Source organism: Arachis ipaensis, chromosome B06 (assembly GCF_000816755.2).
Source record: "Arachis ipaensis cultivar K30076 chromosome B06, Araip1.1, whole genome shotgun sequence".
Taxonomy (NCBI): Eukaryota; Viridiplantae; Streptophyta; class Magnoliopsida; order Fabales; family Fabaceae; genus Arachis; species Arachis ipaensis.
Window position 1 is genome coordinate 97,581,940 of NC_029790.2, and position 7,700 is coordinate 97,589,639.

Sequence of the window (7,700 nt, forward strand, 5' to 3'; positions counted from 1 at the left end):
CTTTTTGGCAAACGTTGGCGCATGAACAACACACCCTGGAGAGCAAAAGTTTGCGCCAACGTTTGCCTCTAACTTTTTGGCGAACGTTGGCGCCATGAGTGTGCAAGGGGAGGCCAACGTTTGAGCAAAAGTTTGACCCCAAACTTTTGCCCCAACATTGGCTCTTCATCTACTTTCTTTGCAATTTACAATTTCCTTTGCAATTGTTCTTGTTGGATCTAGGAAGGCATTGAGATCTAGACTTGGTTATCTAGTCTCTTGGGCCCTGAGATCCGGATTTCCCATTTTCAATTCTCTGTTTACTGCTTTCAAGCTCATTTTACATTTCTATTTTAAGATCCGGTTCAATTCAAGTCATCCTTTACTTCTCTGCTTGTTGCAATTTTACTTTTCCTTGTTTAATTTCTGCAAATCCAATTCCCAATTCCCTTTACAATTTAAGCCATTTACATTTCTTGCACTTTAAGATTCTGTAATTTATATTTCTTGCATTCTAAGTTTCTGCCATTTAATTTCTTGCTCTTTAAGATTCAGCACTTTAATTCCTGTTCTCTTTAATTTCATGCCAATTACCCATTCCCTTTACTTTCCATGAGATTTAAATTTTGCAAATCACAAATCTCTCAACCAAATCTTGATTCGCTTGACTAAATTAACCACTAAACTAAAATTTCTCAATCCTTCAATCCCTGTGGGATCGACCTCACTCCCGTGAGTTATTATTACTTGATGCGACCCGGTGCACTTGCCGGTGAGTTTTGTGTCGGATCGTTTTCCGCTACATCATGTTTTTGGTGCCGTTGCCGGGGATTGATTAGATTGACAATGATTAAGTGAAGTGGAGATCTAGATCAAGCACTTTTTCTTTTCTGTCCTTTAATTTTCAATTAACCCATTAACTGTTTGAATTTTTGCCTGAGATGACTGAAACTTCGCTTTAGCAACAAAGTGAAGCTTTCCTAGAAATTTCTGGCTCTATGCAATGCTCTTGCTTACACAAGAGAAGCAAATCTCTGCCACTAATATCCCAAGTCCATCAACTGTTCGATACTTTGTGCCAGCTAACCTTCTGAATCACATTCTGAGCTTGAAAATATTCAATCATCACTTGAATTGTTTGTGACTGTGCAGATCATGGAGGGGAACTCAACAAATTCTAGCAATCATGAGAGTAATATCCCCACCTTGGATGATAATGTAACCCATAGTTCGAAGCAACTATCCATAGCCATGAATGATGTTGCCCAATGGTTTGAAGCTTTTCCACAAGGAAGCATTATCGGATGGGAAGAACTGATGAGTGAACTCCTAGTCAAGTTGAACCCATCACAGAGAGTTGTTAAGCTAGAGGCAGAAGTGCATCCATTCACACAAGAGAAAGAAATTGAAGGTGCTCGTGCAGTCATAAGCCAAAACAAGCAGATGCATCAGCAGACTCTACAATAACTAGACATGATGGCCAGAAAAATCACTGAGTTGAGACATGCTGTAGTACATACATACAACCTGACTCAAAGCTCATATGGGTGTAATCAAGCTGAACACAGTTTTGGGGTCATTAACCATGAGCAACAAAGTTATGAGTAACTACAATCTCCAAGCAATCACTCTAGCGTGCTCCAACACAGGCCTCAGAATGATGTGTACAATCCACCTTGGAGAACTCATTCTAATGGGAGGGGGGTTGAGAACCAAAACCAAAGACCAAGGGACTTCAACTGCAACAATCCCAGCTTCAAAAATCAACATAAAACACATCCCCACAACAACAATCACACACACTTCCAACCCCGTCCTACCTCACCATTCGCCCAAAATGACCTTCATCGACCACCACAATTGACACAGCCACAACCACTTCCAACCTTTCAAAGAATCTATATTCTAGAAATGCTGATGGAGAGGTTCATGAAAATTCAAGAAATGATGGCAATAGAGCAGGAAGAAATAAAGAAACATCAAGAGATGATAAACAAGAACCAAGAGCCCTCACTCAGAAGACTTGAAAGGCAGATGGAACAACTGGTTCAAAACCTTGCGGAATTGGGTGAGAAGAAGGGGACTCTGAACCCAAAGAGCCATGAAAAGGATGCTGGGTTGAAAGAGAAGGGAGTCATGGAGGAAAGTAAGAAGGCTATGGAAAGAGAAACAGAGGGAAGGAAGCCCATAGCAAGAGGAGGAAACCTAAGGCAACAGAAGCCTCAACTTCCATGAGCACAGAATGAAGGATGTCAAGCTAGTGACAATAAAAGAGCGCTTGTTGGGAGGCAACCCAACCGGAGGTAACTATCTTTTTATATCTATTTCAATAAAAAGGCTAATTAGTTTTATCTATATTGCTAGAAGCTAAGTTTGGTGTTACACACCAAAACAATATAAAGGAGAATGAAGGATTCTAAGTTTGGGGTTCCACCAAAATCCCATCATAAACACACATTCTCACTTTCTGCATAATGCTAGCTTCAAGCATTTAGATAAACTAATTAACTGTTCTGCTGTTTCCCAAGTTTTCAGTTTTATTACTTTTGAAAAAGAAAAAGAGTTTCACACATGGTTAATCTGATGCATGAGAACCATTGGCAAGGTACTAAGTTTGGTGTTCCCACACCAAAGTAAGTTCAAAGGCCCACAAATAAATCATGCAAGCTAACCATTTCTTCTTTTAAGTGCTTGGGGAACAAGCAACTTTCAATATCACTGCAGAGTACCATACAAACTTTTGGGAAGATTAAGCATCATCAACCAAAGAGATGAAAGATGAACGGGAAGGCCAGCACTAATGATGATGAGAAGAAGGAAAGCAAGCGAACTCCAAAAGATTGTATTGTTAAATGATTGTTTTACATCAAACACTGCTATGATTGAAAGTGATATAATACCCCTGCCTGTCTGCATGGTATAGTTCTCTATAATTCAATAAGCAAGATGCTTGATCATTCACAACATTTTTCTCTTCAAAACTTGTTTGCACTCAATGTTCAAAAATGCATCACATAAAAGTTCTTTGAAAAGAAGGATGGAGGAATTAGACAATTTTGAGGCAAGCAAAAGATTAGGAGAAGTGGCGGTTCTAGTTGTATGATCATGTATTGAGGTTGCATGCTTATGAAAACTTGCATGGGAGCTCATAGGCAGGACATGAAGTTCAAAGAAGTATTGTAGAGATTCTCAAAAATTTATTGATCCAAGAAGCAGCAAACAAAACAAAAGAAAATAAAGAAAATACAAAAACAAAAAAGAACATGGCCCAAGGCTCTGAGCATCAATTACTAGGCAGAAAAGAAAGAAGAAACAATGACTCAAAGAGTTGTTAGCCTAGTAAATGCTTGTGGTTGAGTTGTGTCAAAGAAAGAGGCTTGAGCAAGTAAATCCTTAGGGGTTCTTTAACACCTAATACCTTAAAACCAACTGGTTTAGGAGTATTGATTGAAAGCTTATTTAAAGAGCCGCTTTGAGACATGACACTTAGAGTCAAGGCCAAAGCAAAGAAACTATAAGCTGCTTCAAGGTGACTACATATAAATATTTCTTGCGTTCTAAGTTTCTGCCATTTAATTTCTTGCTCTTTAAGATTCAGCACTTTAATTCCTGTTCTCTTTAATTTCATGCCAATTACCCATTCCCTTTACTTTCCATGCGATTTAAATTTTGCAAATCACAAATCTCTCAACCAAATCTTGATTCTCTTGACTAAATCAACCACTAAACTAAAATTGCTCAATCCTTCAATCCCTGTGGGATCGACCTCACTCCCGTGAGTTATTATTACTTGATGCGACCCGGTGCACTTGCCGGTGAGTTTTGTGTCGGATCGTTTTCCGCTACATCACCCTGCACTCGAAGTGCATTTTTTGGAGCTATAGAAGCCCAATTGCGTTGGAAATTAGACATCCTGGGCTTTCTAGCAATATATAATAGTCCATACTTTGCTTAAGATTTGATGGCCCAAACAGGCATTCCAAGTTAGCTCAAGAATTCTGGCATTTAACTCCAAAACTGGCACAAAAGCTGGAGTTAAACGCCCAAACAGGCACAAAAGCTGGCGTTTAACTCCAAGAAAAGTCTCAACACATGGAAGCTTCAATGCTTAGCCCAAACACACACCAAGTGGGCCCAGAAGAAGATTTCTGCATTAATTACTGATTTCTGTAAATCCTAGGCTACTAGTTCTCTATAAATAGGACCTTATACTATTGTATTTGGGGGGATCTTTGGATGTTTAGTCCCTAGACCTTGGAGGCTGGCCATTCGGCCATGCTTACACCATTATCACTTTTGTATTTTCAACGGTGGAGTTTGTACACACCATAGATTAAGGTGTGGAGCTCTGCTATTCTTCATGAATTAATACAAAGTACTAATATTTTTCTATTCAACTCAAGTCTATTTCTTCTCCAAAATATTCATTCGCACCCAAGAACATGATGAATGTGATGATTATGTGACACTCATCACCATTCTCACCTATGAACGCGTGACTGATAACCACTTCCATTCTACATGCAAACAAGCTTGAATGTGTATCTCTTAGGTTTCTAATCTAAGATTGGAACCTTCATGGTATAGGCTAGAATTATTGGCGACCATTCCTGAGATCCGGAATGTCTAAACCTTGTCTGTGGTATTCTGAGTAGGATCTGGGAAGGTGATGACTGTGACGAGCTTCAAACTCGGGATTGTTGGGCATGTGACAGATGCAAAAGGATCAATGGATCCTATTCCAACATGATCGAGAACCGACAGATGATTAGCTGTGCGGTGACAGCGTGCGTAGAACATTTTCACTGAGAGGACGGGAAGTAGCCATTGACAACGGTGATGCCCAACATAAAGCTTGCCATGGAAAGGAGTATAAATGATTGGAAGAAGGCAACAGGAAAGCAGAGGTTTAGGAGGAACAAAGCATCTTCATACGCTTATCTGAAAATCCAACCAAAGAATTACATAAGTATCTCTATCTTTATTTTATGTTTTATTTATCTTCTAAATATCAATTCTCCATCACCATCTGAATTTGCCTAACTGAGATTTACAAGGTGACCATAGCTTGCTTCAAGCCGACAGTCTCCGTGGGATCGACCCTGGGAGTTAGTTTTAATTTTTTTAATATTATTTTTAATTATTTTTATTAATAATAAACGGTAATATGGTAAAAAAAAATAAAATTGAAGTGGAAAAGGATGATTTTATAACGTTTTGTAATGTTGAGGATGATTTTAATAACAAAAAAAGGTTGGGGACGATTTTGATTTTCACCCCAGACCTTAGGGACGATTTCAGTACTTAACCCTTTCAGAAAATGTTATAAAATAAACTGGTTTTGGTTTTAAAGGAAAATGATACTGAGAGATGAAGATGAATCAATTTGATTAAGATATGATGGGAGTGATTATGATGTTAAGAGGTGATGAGCGATTGATTATGATTGAGCTATGAAGAGAATGATTTTGAAAATGATTTAATTGTAGCGAAGTGATTCCACTTGCCGTAGTAGAGTGATTCTACTTATTTATGAATTGCAGTGGAGTGATTCCACTTGTCGCAGTAGAGTGATTCTGTTTGCCATTACTTGTGGTAGAGTGATTCCACTTGTCGCAGCAGAATGATTCCGTTTGCTAGACATACCTGTCTGGGTAAATATAGTGGAGTGATTTCACTTGCTCCGGACATGTCGGGTTTGGCTGTATAACCGATAGATGATATCATTGATCATAGGGTAGGCATGCATTATTTGTATTTATGTGCATTGTTTGGGTGTGCATCTTATATTTGGTTTACCTATTTGCATAATTGTATCTATATTCTAATTGAACTAATTGGTGTAACTATTCTCTTTGTTTGTGTATTCCTTGTATTGTTTTGATTGTGTTTGAATAACTGAGAGATTCCTTATGCTAGTGGTGGTGATGCAGAGGGTTGTTTCTGATGTGGTACTGATTGAAATTGTTCCTGATTGTGTTGTCTTGCAACATTTAAAGTCTATGATTGATTTAGTTTGAGAATTGAGTATTGGCGAATGAAATGATGATGGTGTTGATTATATGTTGGGCCAGAGGCCGTGAGTTGATTTGAGTTCGGCCAGAGGCTGTAATTGATTATATTACGAGATATTAATTGAGTTTTGAAATCCTTTTAACTAAAGAAGTAAACTTTGAAATTTTGGATAATAAATTGTAAATATTTTGAATAGATTCATAAGACGAGCGATAATCACTGCCATTGAAATCAATTCTTTTCTTATATGTATTCTCTTATGATAATTCTTAAAAGCATCTACTGAGAACTAGTGATTATGATGTTCTCACCCCCCCTACAGATTTTCCTTTTCAAGACGGATGAAGAGCTATATTGAAAACTCAACTCTCAGGCAAACCCACATCTCAGGTTCATATTATTTTTAGTTTTTTTAGGAGAAGCAACAATTTAAGTTTGGTGTTGTGATGTGTGAACATCTTTTCTATATTTTCATAGCAATTTAGATGTGAATTTGTGGAGTTTTTATTAGATTTTGGTGTTTTAGACCAGTTTAGATGCTACTTTGATGTGCACTATTGTTCTGGTTATTTTAGGTAAAGTTTGAGCGAGTTGGATAGAGTTCGTGCAGAGAAAAAAGGAAGAATTTTGATGCTATCAAGCTGGTGCTAAACACCATGACTAGGCATTTAGTGACACAAGCCTCGTGTAGTGTGCAAGCATTCTATGAAGCTAGCGCCAAACGCCACGACCTGGCATTTAGCGCCAGAAGCTTCGTAACTGGTGCCAAGGATGTACGGTAGCAGCACTAAATGCTGCTACCTGGCATTTAGTGCCAGGAGGCCAGTAACAACAGATTTACTTTCTGTCTAGCGGCACTAAATGCCGAGTTTGGCGTTTAGCACTAGTAGTGTGTTTTCTACTCTTCACGGAAGGCTGGTGCACGAAATTGTGATCATCAACAATGGCGCCAAAGGACTTGGAGCTCTTAAACGTGAATCACACTTTGTCACAATTCCGCACAACTAACCAGCAAGTGCACTGGGTCGTCCAAGTAATAAACCTTACGTGAGTAAGGGTCGATCCTCTGTCACAACATCGGCTAATCAGTTGTCGGTTCTCGATCATGTCGGAATAGGATCCATTGATCCTTTTGCGTCTGTCACACACCCCACAATCGCGAGTTTGAAGCTCGTCACAGTCATCCCTTCCCAGATCCTACTCGGAATACCACAGACAAGGTTTAGAGTTTCCGGATCTCTGGAATGGTTGCTAATAATTATAGCCTATACCACGAAGGTTCCAATCTTAGATTAGAAACCCAAGAGATATGCATTCAAGCTTGTTTGCATGTAGAACGGAAGTGGTTGTCAATCACTCGTTCATAGGTGAGAATGATGATGAGTGTCGCGGATCATCACATTCATCAAGTTGAAGAACGAATGAATATCTTGGAGAAGAAATAGACTTGAGTTGAATAGAAAAACAATAGTACTTGTATTAATTCATGAAGAACAACAGAGCTCCACACCTTAATCTATGGTGTGTAGAAACTCCACCGTTGAAAATACATAAGATCAAGGTCTAGGCATGGCCGTGAGGCCAGCCCCAAACGTGAAAAGGTCTATCAAAGTCTGAGTAAAGGATGAAAAATACAATAGCAAAGGGTCCTATTTATAGAAAACTAGTAGCCTAGGGTTACAGAAATAGGTAATTAATGCATAAAT